Source organism: Vigna radiata, unplaced genomic scaffold (assembly GCF_000741045.1).
Source record: "Vigna radiata var. radiata cultivar VC1973A unplaced genomic scaffold, Vradiata_ver6 scaffold_312, whole genome shotgun sequence".
Lineage (NCBI taxonomy): Eukaryota > Viridiplantae > Streptophyta > Magnoliopsida > Fabales > Fabaceae > Vigna > Vigna radiata.
Window position 1 is genome coordinate 67,827 of NW_014543998.1, and position 14,309 is coordinate 82,135.

The following is a 14,309-nucleotide window of genomic DNA, read 5'->3' on the forward strand; positions in this document are numbered from 1 at the left end:
AGGAAAAACAGATTTACCGGTGGATATGACGGGAATCGGTGGTGGAAGACAGTGCTCTGTGAAGGAACCCTAGCTTCCAAGCAGAGACATGTAAGAGAATGGTTCTGCGGTGTGTGAGAATGAAAATGCAGCGTAGGAAGTAAGGGTTGGCGCTAATTGAGCCACGCGGCTGAAGTTGAGTGGCGTACGATGGTGATTAGGTGGAGGGTTCTGCAAAACATTCGCTGCTTATTTTTCTCCTCCACCGACTAGATCGAGGTCATCAAGACTTAATATGCTCAATTTTTTAAACATTTAGACCCAACTGAGACAGTTACACTAGTAAAAAAAGACTTTTTATTGCGCTACATGCGCCTCAATTTTACTAAAACCGAAGCGTATAAAAGTGCGGTGGCATTTCCGTAAATAATGAGTGGTTATATGCCTCAGTTATATAGGAACCGATGCCTATAGATGTTACTTCCTCGAGTATAAGGCCAACTGAGGCATATAATATGAATTTTAAATGGTTTAGGCATTGGTTTGTTGTGTAACTGATGCACTTAAAGGGTTTAGGCATCGATTTTAAATATAACTGAGGTAGTACCCTTAGGTTAAAATCAAGAAACCAAACGATTTCTTTCTCACACTCTCGCGATTTTGATCTTTGCCTCCCTCTACCTCACGATTTCTCCTCTGCACCAAACCCCAGCATCATGCCGCCACCATCACCAGCCATTAAGGTCGTCGCAAGCACTGTTGTTCAACCACGCCACCAGCCACCACGCGCAAACCCACAAGCCGCCACCCAAAGCTGCCACCGGAGCGCCTTCGTTCTCGTCCAAAATCCATGGACGCTGTGACCACCATCTTTATCTTCTCCGCCATGAGCACATCCATGGTCGTCAACCAAAGAACGCCATCACCTGCAAAGAGGGAAACTCAAACAGATCCAGAAATAGAACCCTAGGCGTGAATTTCATCTACCCCTCTTCTCCACTGTCACACAAGCCACCACGTTTCAACCTTCTTCCATCACCATCACCGGACCTGCAACTCTACGACAAAAACCCTTAATCGTGCCACCGTCACCAGAATCCCCAAATCATGTCGTCGTCGTGGCGAGAGTTGCCATGGTTGTGCGATTAGGGTTGATGCAGTTCGCGTTACTTCTGGAGGCGCGGTTTTTTCATTCGATCCCTGCGTGATGGTTATATGGTGTTAAATCTGGTTTTTGCAAGTCTGATTGTGGTTGCAGGTGGAGGCAAGAAGTGACGCGATTCTAATTTAGGGCTTTCGTTCAGTGTTCACACATGGAGGCTCACATCGCCCTCTCTAATCTCTCCCTACCCTCCGACTACGTCGTCGCCATGGTCCTCCCGTTTCCAATCTCTACTCCCCCAGGCATTCTGTAGATTTTTCTTGAAGAGGCTTTGTTGGTATTTTGCAGATTTTTCTAGACTCCTTGGATGACAAAGAAAATGGGAAAGATCAAATTTTGAAACCTGTGAAGGTTTGATCACTAGTTGTTTCCTCAAAGGGCTCAAAGAATTTCATGTCTCCAACCATTTCTGCTTCCTGCAACATCAATGAGTCTCCCTGAAAGAAAGTCCTAATTAAGCAGAACGAGATCTTCCTTGACTAGTAAGGATTTGAGTGGTGACAGTGAAACTTTGGTATCAAAGAATGATGCAGATTAGTCTTTTGAAACTGTCAATAGCTTGAATGTGAATAATATTTTGGTTCCAAAGGAAGACATTCACGGAGGATACCTAATTTGAAGGCTTCCAAAAGGAATCAAGGGAAGAACTGATATTGCCTAAGTTCAAAGTGAACCGAGTCGAATCCTATTGACCTTTTTACCTCACCTACATATGTCTCGATTCTCAAACCGATGTCTATGACTGAAAATAATCGGTGTCTATTCCTTTAACTGTACTAGTGTTACAAATATAAAGACTCACTTCAGATTTCCCAACAAATATGAAGACAATCAGATTTAAAACCTTAAGTTTATTATGCTATAAATCACGTCATTCATAATATCTAGTCACATATTAAAAGATAATATATATATATATATATATATATATATATATATATATATATATATATATATATATTTTGAAAACACAAACATTCTATCAATATTTTAGATAAATTATGAAAAAAATAATTCTTTATAAAATTTAAGAATGTTATGTAATTTAATTTCTTTTAAAAGAAATTAAAGTTGCTGTTATTTTAAGATAGAGAGCAGTGTGTTTTTGTTTCATGGTTTATTGTCATTGAGATATTTCTTAAGTATGTGTTATGGGGTTCAATCCTTTTATACGTATTAAAAATATATGTCTATTAAAATATGTTAATTCCTTCAATGAATTTCAGTATCTCAAGAAATTAACTTCCGAGCTAGAAATATCGTGTTCATTAAAAAAAAAAAAAAGTTGATAGTGTATATCTAAAGGAATGTTTGCTTCACATGTTTCCAAAAATATTATACCCTCGAGAATTTTTTAGAAAGACATGCTTACTTGGTATCAAGTAATCTATTTAATTAAAACTTGAAAATAAAAAAAAATAATAGAAATATAGTAAAAATAAGTAGTTAATATAGATAATAACTTTCATTAACATTAAACAATGAGATACTCACCCTCCTTTTTTGCGAGAATGAAAACTACTTAAAACATGAAAGCATAACTTCTGCGATTATAAAGGTAAACAAAAGTATATTTTTATAATAATTTATTAATAAACATTGAAATATGTATTTTTATCCTCACAATTTTGAGGATAAAAGAAGATCGTATATGAAGGAAATGATATTAGTCCCCTCATGAAATTATATTTTTTTTCTTTTATAATTTTATATTTAGGTGTATATATATAGTGTATGATTGGTACAATTTTGAAGGTGTAACTTTTTGAGATTCCCTAATTTTTATCATGATACTTTTGCATACGTTAGCCATCGTAAAAATTACTTTTTTTCTCTGTCCTGTTTTAAAGAAACATCTCATTCTCATTAAATATTTTAAAGACATCATGCATTTAATTCAATTGATTATATTACCCTTAATGACATATGTAGTGTTTTATACAATTGAATTTTGTGCACATTTAGTACGTAGAGAAATTTGTCAAATAATTTTTTGTTTCTGATCCTCAAAATAAATGCTTGAAAAATGTTCAAAAATAAAAATTAATTAGGATAGAAATACTGAGAAAGAAGATGGATGGGGAAGTAATGTTTCCTTTACAAAAATTCAACTCGCAACTCTTCGCAAATTCGAAAAGACGATGATAAACGTTCTTTTCGGTTTTCATATTTTAGTAGAAAAAAAATATTTTAATTTGAATTATTTCTCTTTCGTTCATGGAAGCAATAATGAAAAGAAAATGTTTACCTTCCAACTTCTCATTTCTAACAAATGCACCATCTCCCTTCAATAGAGTTTTGCTCTCAAAGTTAATTAGGACTGTGTTTGGATAAATAACTCAATTAAGTATAGTTTGAATGAGTATTTATCGCATAAAAATATATAGTTACTTTTATACTAAAATAAAATTATTATTTTTTATATAAATTGATTTTTTTATAAAAGATCTTAAAAACCTTTTTAAAATAGATTCAAACAACTGATAAATATATATTATCATTATATAAGTATTTATGTGATAAATTTGAAGAAATTATTTTTATATTGGAAACCCGTCCAAAAAGAGCATAGATGTGCTTCAATTTAACCTTTGACAAAAGTTACTTATATGGATAAATTAATTCAAATAATATGACATGTCTTATCAAACACATTTAGTGTTAAAGATAAAATATAATAAATAAAACTTTCTATTTTGTTCAACTACCTTAATTAGGACTTTTGGTTTTTCTAAAGAACTTTAACATATTTCTACAAGTTTCAACTATAAGATTAATCGTTGGTTCGAGATTTTCACATTTAACGTTTTAAATATAATAATCCTTATATATAAATATATTTAGATAAAAATTTATATATATATATATATATATATATATATATATATATATATATATATATATATATTAATATATGTTATATAAACAGTTTCTTTAATAGTATGGACGAAAAGAAAAAATGTTATTCTACTTAAATAAATATATTTAACCATTTTCTGATCTTTTTTAATACTTAAAGAGATTAAATTTAAAATTAGAAGAGTCTTAAAAAGACCTTGACAAAAAAAGCTAAATGACAATATCTCTATATTTTGTTAATGAATATGCTGGTTGTTAATTAATATTATAGAATACGTTAATAATCATATTTATATATGTATATAGTGTTTTAGACAATATGGGAACATAAGTCAATATCTAGAAGAATATATAAAACAAAGATACAATAAAATATTTTATTATCATTATGCAATTTTGTTACCATCACTTATAATATACCTTGTTTCTCGTACTATATAATTTCACACACACAATCAAGAACATATACATTATCATTAGAAAGATATATCACATAAGTAAGTTCACTTAAAATAATTAAAGATAGCTTCTCTTAAATAGTCTTATATCACTTGAGTAAGATACATCAATAATATATATGTATCAAGAAGAAAATTAAAAGTCTTTAAAGAGGCTACAGATAGCTTAAATATTATCATACAACTTGTTAAAAGGTTTTATTGGAAACAAAATAAAATAGTAATTCCACAATAGTGTCTACCATTTGTATATTAGTGTTATTGTCAAGAGAATTATCTCAGAGTTAGAAGTGAGTATAGGAACATGGTTGAATTTTGTAAATATTGAGGGGAATGACGAATTTTTGATAAAGATTATCTTGCAATAATGATATCGAAGATAATAATTCCACTAATAATAAGCTCAAACAAATATAAAATAATTCTTATATCGTAAGTTTTTATAAAAATATCAAAAGCAAATGTGTCACATTGTAATAGAGTGATTATATAAATGAAGGCAACCAGTAAAGAATATATATTTATAAACTTTATATTTTTTATTCATTTAAAGTTATCTTTAAATAAAACTCTAAGTAGTATACCAATAAAAGGATTAAAAGTATTTGATATTTTGATATAAGTCAATTACAATTTAATCATCAAACAAAAGAAAATTCGAATTTTTGTTGCATAGTTAAATACTTTGAAAAGTATATATAACTTAATATTTGATCGCTAATATTAAAACGATCTCACAAAAACATAACAGCAGAGATAATCATCACTCTTTTACATGAAAAAAAATACATATATAAAAAATTTACTTATAAACTAAAGTAGACCCATTTATATATAATAATTATTCATTGTATGGTACGTAATATTAAAGATATTTGACTCCCTTCATGATTTTGGAATGTAGAAATTTAGGTCTAATTCATAAAAGTGACAGAAAAAGTAATACAGTTTGCCCCACAGGACTGACGACAATCTTTTTGGATGTACAACTATATACACTGTACTGTTAGTAAAGTTTTTGATGGAGGCATCGTGAATTTTATATTAGGGTAGGGTAGATTTTAGAGCAAGAATCAAAATTTAAATTTAAATTTGATTAAGAGTTGATTGTGATAAGGACAATGGTGTGAGAATAGCAAAAATGAATTAGGTAAGAGTCGCCTAGGAAAAGCATGTGATTAGAGTGGGCGGCACCATAGTTATTTTCATGAGATATATGAAGTCAACTTTTGATAATTGCTATCTTTATATCAAAATAAAAACTATAATTATCATTGTATATCCCAACTTTCAAACTCGGACAATTTTTGTTAGGAAATAAAAAATATATCAAGAGGTATTTTCCAAGGATAACAATTTCTAAATTAATTTATCAAATTGATACGTTAAAGATGAGTTAGAAAAAGTGTTATATTCACTGATTTTTTCTTTTAAATTAAAAATAAAAGTAAAAATAATTTAAAATATTTTTATATTATGTAACTTCAAATATTATAACTTAAATTATTAATGCTTCCAGAATAATTTAAAAGTTAAATATAATAATTACTTTAATTTATATAATTAGAGACTAATTAATTAATTAAAATTTTAAAAATGATATATATATATATATATATATATATATATATATATATATATATATATATTTAGAAAACATTTTAAAGGAAAGAAAAATTATAAAAATATTATGAACCAACTGGTTGATCGGTCAGGTCATCCATTTCCCAAGAACAATCATATTTTATATAATGAGACAACGTAGTTAAAGTTATTTCATAAATCAATTTATACTAATATATTAATGATTTTTGTTAATTAAACTTATTCTTGATAAAATGGTATTATACCATCGCCAAAAGAAATGGCAAGATGATACTGTTTAAAAAAAACTCGGGAGAAATAATTAATATAATAAATAATATGGTATGAAAAAGTGAGACAAAAATTAAATAAAGAAAACTTAAATTAATTATGTCTTATATAATATATATATATATATATATATATATATATATATATATATATATATATATATATATATATAAGATAATTAAGCTATAGTAAAAGAAAGATTAATAAGGGTAACAAGATTTGTTGTTTAATGTATTTAACGTCGTTAAAAAATAAACTTGAAATTAATGGTTAAACCGAAATAAGTGCATCTCAGTCAATAGGGTGGTAAATGAAAGAAATATATTTATAAGAATCTCATCAAAAATTCATTTTTTTACTGGATAAATACTCTTTTTAAAATAGAATAAAACTGCTCATATACTACCTGTTATATAATTTAAATTTAATTAAAATTATGAAATAGTTTAATTATATTTAGTGAAAATATTTCTACCATTTAACTTGAAACATTTCCTAAAAAAATGTAGTTTGCTATAATTCAATTTGAATCTCCCGATTTTAATAATTTCATTACACTTTCAACTATTCATTCTCATGTTAAATTTATTACATATGCACCCTTTCATTATTAAATTTATTACATAACCCCCTATACTATTAAATCTATTTCACATATACATCCCTATGCTATATTACGATCACCTTTTTAGAAACTATTCACACAATAATTATTCCCTATTTGACTCACATGAAGCACAACATTAACAACTACACCTCTAAAAGTCATTATTCTGACTAAAATTATTTGCAAGTTTCTCAATAAATATCTATAAAAAAGGTATTTGTAGGGTATATGGTATGACTGAATGGTCGACATTCAAGATCGTTCGGTCTACCTGGTACAGTACACGGAGCATAAATAGTTTTGTTATTGTTAAATCATAATTGGGCTAACTTAAGTTATGGGTTATAAACTGACCAATGTCTTTATTATTGTTGAGGTCAATAGTGTGGGCAAATAAACAATTAATAAAATAATAACAAAATGATTATTAATAATTGATAAGGAATCTGTTTTCAAGTAACAAACCGGATTTAAAGGTAAGATTATTTTATTGGACTTAGGCCAGTTTAGGGTCAATGAGGTATCCTATAAATAAAGGGCTAAGCTGCAAAGGCATGTAAGTTGAAAAAATTATACTAAATTCTTATACTCAATTGTGAGAAAAAGATCATTGAGTAATGCCTAGTGCCAAAGTACCTTTTGTAGGTATCTTCCCTTCCGGTCCAGACTTGAAGAGCTTGGAGCAAGAGGATAAGAAGTCACAAGATAAGAAGATAACAACATTATTTATAAAAAAATTAAAATAAAATTTAATCCTAAGATAAAATCTAAATAAAGTTGTATAATAACATATCATTACAAATAAATTTAGGCTGTTTTTATAAAATTTAAATAAATTGCATGGTAAAATTAATTTTAATTTCATAAACATAAATAAAATTTAGGCTGTTTTTAAAACATTATTTTCTTTAAAATTAATTTTAATTTCATAAACATAAATAAAACTTGTAAATCTATAATTATTTTATTAATGACTTTATTTGTATCATCTAATTATTTTAAAAGTATGTAAACAAAAATCATTAATAATGAGTAACAAATATATCTACTAGTTGAACATTCGTATTTACTTTATTAACAAATGTGTAATTACCTTCATTTGGTATTCATTGCATATTTTTCTTCCATCGTCACACTGTTTTCCCATCAGTAGGTGGGATATAAATCATCCCAAACTTTTCTTTAATTTCTGGATGTTTTGGGTGTTGGTGAAGTTGAAGTTTATGACTTTGTATTCTACACAAAGAATATAAAATCATACACATATGAATTTGCAAAAGTTTTGTAATGTAATGACTGAACAAGTATGAATATGAAGAGGAAAATATTAATTATATCGGACAATTCTTATTGAAGAAGAGTTTTTCACTAAAATATAAGAAAAAGTTCTGAAAAATGTAGACCATGCCGAAAACGAAGTTGCAAATAATAGATAATTGCAAGAATTTCTCCATGCATCGATTCCAAATTGAATATATATACTTTAGAAGTGGGATTATTCAAACGAAAACAGCAAACTGTATTAAAACAAAACTTAATGAATTTCTCCTTCATTATTATCGATTTAGGTATAAAACTACTTATGTGACATCATGAATTTGAAAATGGGTTGGTACTCTCATATTTTCAAAAGAAGATTATTTAAAGTAAGTTTATCTTTAAAATAAATCAGGGTGTATGTGGTATTGAATTTTAGAGTGTGTTATTTTCTTAAACTAGATATAAAGATTTAAATAAGTTGAGAAAATATATAGGAGGTAACGTATCATTTATAATATTAATACTCAAAAATGAAAATTCAATATGTCTTAATTAATTCAAGCCAATATCTTTTGTTGGTGTATAAGGTCATCCAAGTGCTGGTAAATAGGATGAAGAGAGTGTTTCACAAAGTTATAGATTGTTGACGATAAACATTCATTGAGGGAAGAAGGCTCCTAGACAGCATGCTTGTAGTTAATGAAGTAGTGGATGAGATTAGGAGTAAAAGAAAAAAGAATGCAATAATAGATTGAGTATGAAAATGCCTCTGACTAGGTGAACTGGAAATTTATGTAACCTTTTATAGTAAATTGATTGGTGGAATAAAAACTTTTTTTTTTAATAAAACTTATCAGTATAATTATATAAATAATAAATTTGATCTTAATTTAGAAATGAATAATATTGCTTCATTTAAAAAAATTAAATTGAATGAAAAAGACATATACAAATACCAAATTAACATGAAATTGACCGTGTCATATGTCAGGTTAAAAATCTGACATGTAGATAAACAAAAATTTTACAAAATAATTATAAAAAAAAATATAGAAATCATTGTGGTTGACACATTTTTTTTCTTAAAAAAATGACTTAATTGAAATGTTATTTTAAAAAGTTAGGACGCAATTGAAATAAAAAATTAAGTAGATAACAATTTGAAACTTTTCAATTAAAGTGAAGATCAAACAAGTATTTAAAACGACTTAATTGAAATGTTATTTTAAAAAGTTAGGACGCAATTGAAATAAAAAATTAAGTAGATATCAATTTGAAACTTTTCAATTAAAGTGAAAATCAAATAAGTATTTAAGATTTTTATTTATCATTCTTTAAAATGCCAAAAAGTACATGCAAAATACTTACAAAAATACCAAAATAAAATGTTAGGGATGGGGTTTGTGGATAAAAAGATAACTTGAATTGAATGGAAAAACTTGTGTGAATAAAATGAAGAAGGTGGGTTAAGTATAAGAGATATTGAAAACATTACTCTATTATGGCAAAATAAAAATGAAGATTCGGTGTGAAAAATCAGGAATTATGGAAGGATGTCTTAGATTCTAATTGGATCATTGAGAAACCTAAATGTGAACATTACAATGATAGATGAACTATAGTGGTTAAATGATATGCATAATGTATGTGGGAAAGGATAATAGGGCAATTGGTTTTGATAATAGTGTAATAGGGAGAGTGTGTGTAGGGAACAAAATCAAATTCTTTGAGGAAAAATGGGTGGGAGAGATACAACTCTATTACAAGTTTTATAGATTCTACATTATCTCAAATTGTAATTAAGAAAAAAAATAATAAGAGACTTTGAAGGATGAAATGATAGTAGTTGAGAATGACATTTGAGAGAAATTAATCAAGAAAATAATTCAAGAACAAGAATTTAAGAAACTTATAGTAGGTCAATCTTTTAAAAAAGGAATTGAGGATACTTAGTGTACCGTAAGGAGTGGGACGGACGACCGTAGGGATAATCAGGACGACCGGCATGCAACGAAACCCGAAGAAAAACAACAGTGAAGTCCGGTCTCGGCGATTGGGTGTAACCTCTGTTTGTGAAAAAAACCTTGAAGAGTCTACATGAAGTCTTATCGTCACAAGATAACCCCACATTCTCCATGCTCACGAAAAATGTTCTTCGAAAAAATGCTGAGAGACGAAACGTCTGGTATGACCAAGGCGTTGAATCCCCAAGTCGTCGTACGGGCAGACTGTCCAAACGTCTGATATGACCAACGATTAGCGACGGACGCTCGCATAAAGGAGCTGATCCGATACCGGTTTGAACGGATTCCTCACCAAAGCTGTCGTGACGGGCGGCGGACGCGTCTGGCCGAGGATGAAAATTAGAATTTGGTAAGCTTTCAGGATTAAGGTAAAACCAGATTAATTATAATAGGCCTACTATTGGGTCGTGATTAAGGTTTTGTTAATCATTGGCCCATGAATAAAACTATAAATATGAGTCTAGGGTCAAAGGTAGGTGGTTCCATTCAATGCACATTTACTTCACTTTCTCTCTCTATCTCTACCTTTTCATCCCATTATTAATACTGACTTGAGCGTCGCAGTGTCATTAGCAGGTACCCGGCTGGATTCAACGGACGTGAGCATTCATCAGTAGAGGACTCGACAAGAGAAGTAGAAGATTGGACGGTTTACGGCAGAAAAATGTGTAGGAAGACTAAGAGACATTCTCCACCGAAACACTTAAGTTCCAAAAGATGATGAGAAAGGAGTATTTTTGGCAAGGTCTTCCTATACAACATACTAGAACACAATCCAGTTGGAGAAAATACTAGTATGTTTAACTCCTTTGGAAGCTTTAAAATTTTAACGATTACACTAACTTTTTTTAGAGTGTTGTTGGATAAGGTACCACCAAAGAAAAACATAGCACATATGGATATAAAAATAAGAAACACCTTTTGTGAATTATGCAAAGAAAAATGATGAAAGTGTTACACAACTTTTTTTGGTTAAATATTTTTTTAAAATTCCTTAACTTTCTTACAAAATTAAATTGTTTCTATACCTTGAATCATTTTCATAAAAGACATGTTAACTAATTAGAGATTAACAGCACACGATTTTTTATCTATAAATTGTAAGAACTTTAAAATAGAGAAACTAAAACAATTTATTAATTATTTAATAAATAATATATCTTTGGAAGCCTAAATAATTTAACCCGTGAAAAAAATATTATATTAGTATTTTTTATTCAACAATCATGCATATTAAATGACAAATATAATAGTATGAATGTTTTGTATGGTATTTTATGATACCTTTATCTCTTAGCTTAGTGAGAGATATTTTAGAAAAAAAAAAAAACCGAAAATAGAAACATCAAGTTCTAAAGAGAAAAATAACTCAAATATAATTAATTCTAATGATATTATTATCTTATTGAGTTTAATATCTAAACATTACGTTAAAGTATCATGTATTAGATTAGAACCAATAATAAATTACAAACACCATTTTAGATGTGAAGATTGATTAAAGATAATATTAACTTGACGAACGACAGATAAAAGAAAGCAACAAAATTTAGTTAAAATTATATTTTTCTGCATTCTTTATTAGATATGTCTTTTTATCTTAAAAATATTTAAACAAAAATATATTCTTATGAAAGATATCAATTTTTAGCCTTGATTAATTCTCACCCATTATTATAAAATAAGATGCAAGTCTTTAGAGTTAATCCCTTTTTTAGAATCCACACACATAACATAATTGTAATCTTTTGGCAACTAAATCATGGTGCAAGATATCAATAAGAAAAGATATATATATATATATATATATATATATATATATATATATATATATATATATATATATATATATATATATCAATTTCGTCTTATAGTTTCGTGTGAATCCTTCTTATGTGTTTGTCCTTGAAAGTACACAAATTATTGCCGTACGAATTGCCCAAACGCAGAAAAACACGCACCATATGAAATTGACATATGCAACTTCGAGTCATATATCCTGAATGTATTTTTCCTGTGTGTAAGACTTTGAACACTATGCATCTACGTTTCTTTCCTCTGTGGTTGTATGCATATACATGTCAATTCTTCATAACAACAACGAAGAAGAAATACACAGCAATTACGTAGTCATGAAAATGAGAGAGTGCCCCACCACCACATGACTAACCCCACGAAACATCCACGAAATTTATTCAGAAAGAGGCACTCTCAACGTTCAATAATCATGCATCAGTATCTATCTCATCATATATTATACCTAAAATTCAGAGACAAAGAGACAAACAAAAATATGTTACTACAGATTATATCTTACTCAATTTTAATAAAACTAACTTGTTGGATATATGAGATTTCCAAATAATATTGAGAAACTAAATATTTATGATTACTCAATTTTAATAAAACTAACTTGTAGGATATATGAGATTTCTAATATAGTCTATCATAATGAAATGAAACTAAATATTTATGATGATGTAATAATGGTTCAATAATTTTTTTTATCACTAAAATATATATACACGCTTAATGTCTCGGTTCATAAAAAAAAGGAAAATGATATTTTAACACTATTTTGACACTGCACACGTGTCAAAATGTGATTGGACGATTTTAAATTAAAAAAATTGAGACAGGGGTATGTTTGGAAGAAAAAAACTAAAGTTTGTTTTTTTAATTTGAAATCGTCTAATCACATTTTGACACGTGTGCAATGTCAATATGGTGTCAAAAAATGATGTTAAAATTTTATTTTCCTAAAAAAAATGTTCATAGAGATTATAATTGAAAGCCAAATTTCCTAAAGTCTATCTATGATAATATTCCTAATAAACAAATTGTGTAGATAGTTTGATAGTAATGACAATATAGATACAATAAATAATAAATATCTCTAAATTAGATTTTAGATAACTATGACATGATTTGAAGAATTGAAAACTTAACTCAACTTATAAAATTATCTTTTAAGATGAAATTTGTATAAATTTATAATATAATTTTGTCTAATATTTAGTTGATGTAAGATTTTTAATCATTATACTTAAAAAAAATGGAATAGATTATTTAAAAAAAAGATAAACTTTTCTTCAATTATATATAGAAAAATGATGGATAAAGTTAAGTTATACATAGTTTTAGTAAGTATTTCTTATTTATATTAGTAATTTATATTTAGATTTGTTCTTTTTTATTTATCTTCTTGTTTTAATTTAATGGCTCCAATAGGCGTCTCACCCCTAATTTGAAAAAAAAAAAAAAAAGATATAAAGATATTATAACTAACTTTATGGTAAATGCACAATACCTTTAACTACGTCTCTATTGCGGTTAAGTTACTTCTGATACTTATCTTTCTTTTTCTTCCCATCTAAACGGCAAATATAAGAATTACTCACCGGAATAAATAAAATAAAGATGATAGAAAACGTATGATGGAAGTTATCATTCCCAAAATATTTATAACATCACTCATTAGACGTCAGTTAGAGGGGGCAATGACGTAAATTATTAACCGATGGCAATTGCGTAAATAAGTGAAGCTTATAAACGTTTGTTAGGTGGGGCACCAACGTCTATAATACTATATATAGATGTCGGTGCCCCTAGAAACTGACGTCTATATGACGTCTATATGTTTGACAGGTAAGTGAAAAGTCATTTCTTTCCGTCACATAGACGTCGGTGCCCCTCCTAACCGATGTCTATAGTCTTACTAGGTATGTGACAAGTCATTCGTTTCCGCCAAGTAGGTGACCCTTAGACTCGATGTCTATAGTCTGACAGGTAGGTGAAAATTTAATTTTTTTCCGCCATCTAGATGTCCGATCCCGTCACCTGACGTCTATATGCGATTATAGATGTCAAGGCCCCCAACTAATCGACATCTATAGCCTGACCAGGTATGTGAAAAGTCATTCGTTTCCGCCCACTAGGCGTCTCGTCCCGCCAAGCCGAAATCTATATATAACAAAAATATTAATTTTTAAATGGAATGGACGTCACATTAGCGAGGCGCCCGACGTATATGCAATTATAGATGTCGACTTTGTGGGCAACAAACATCTAATTTCTTATTAAAT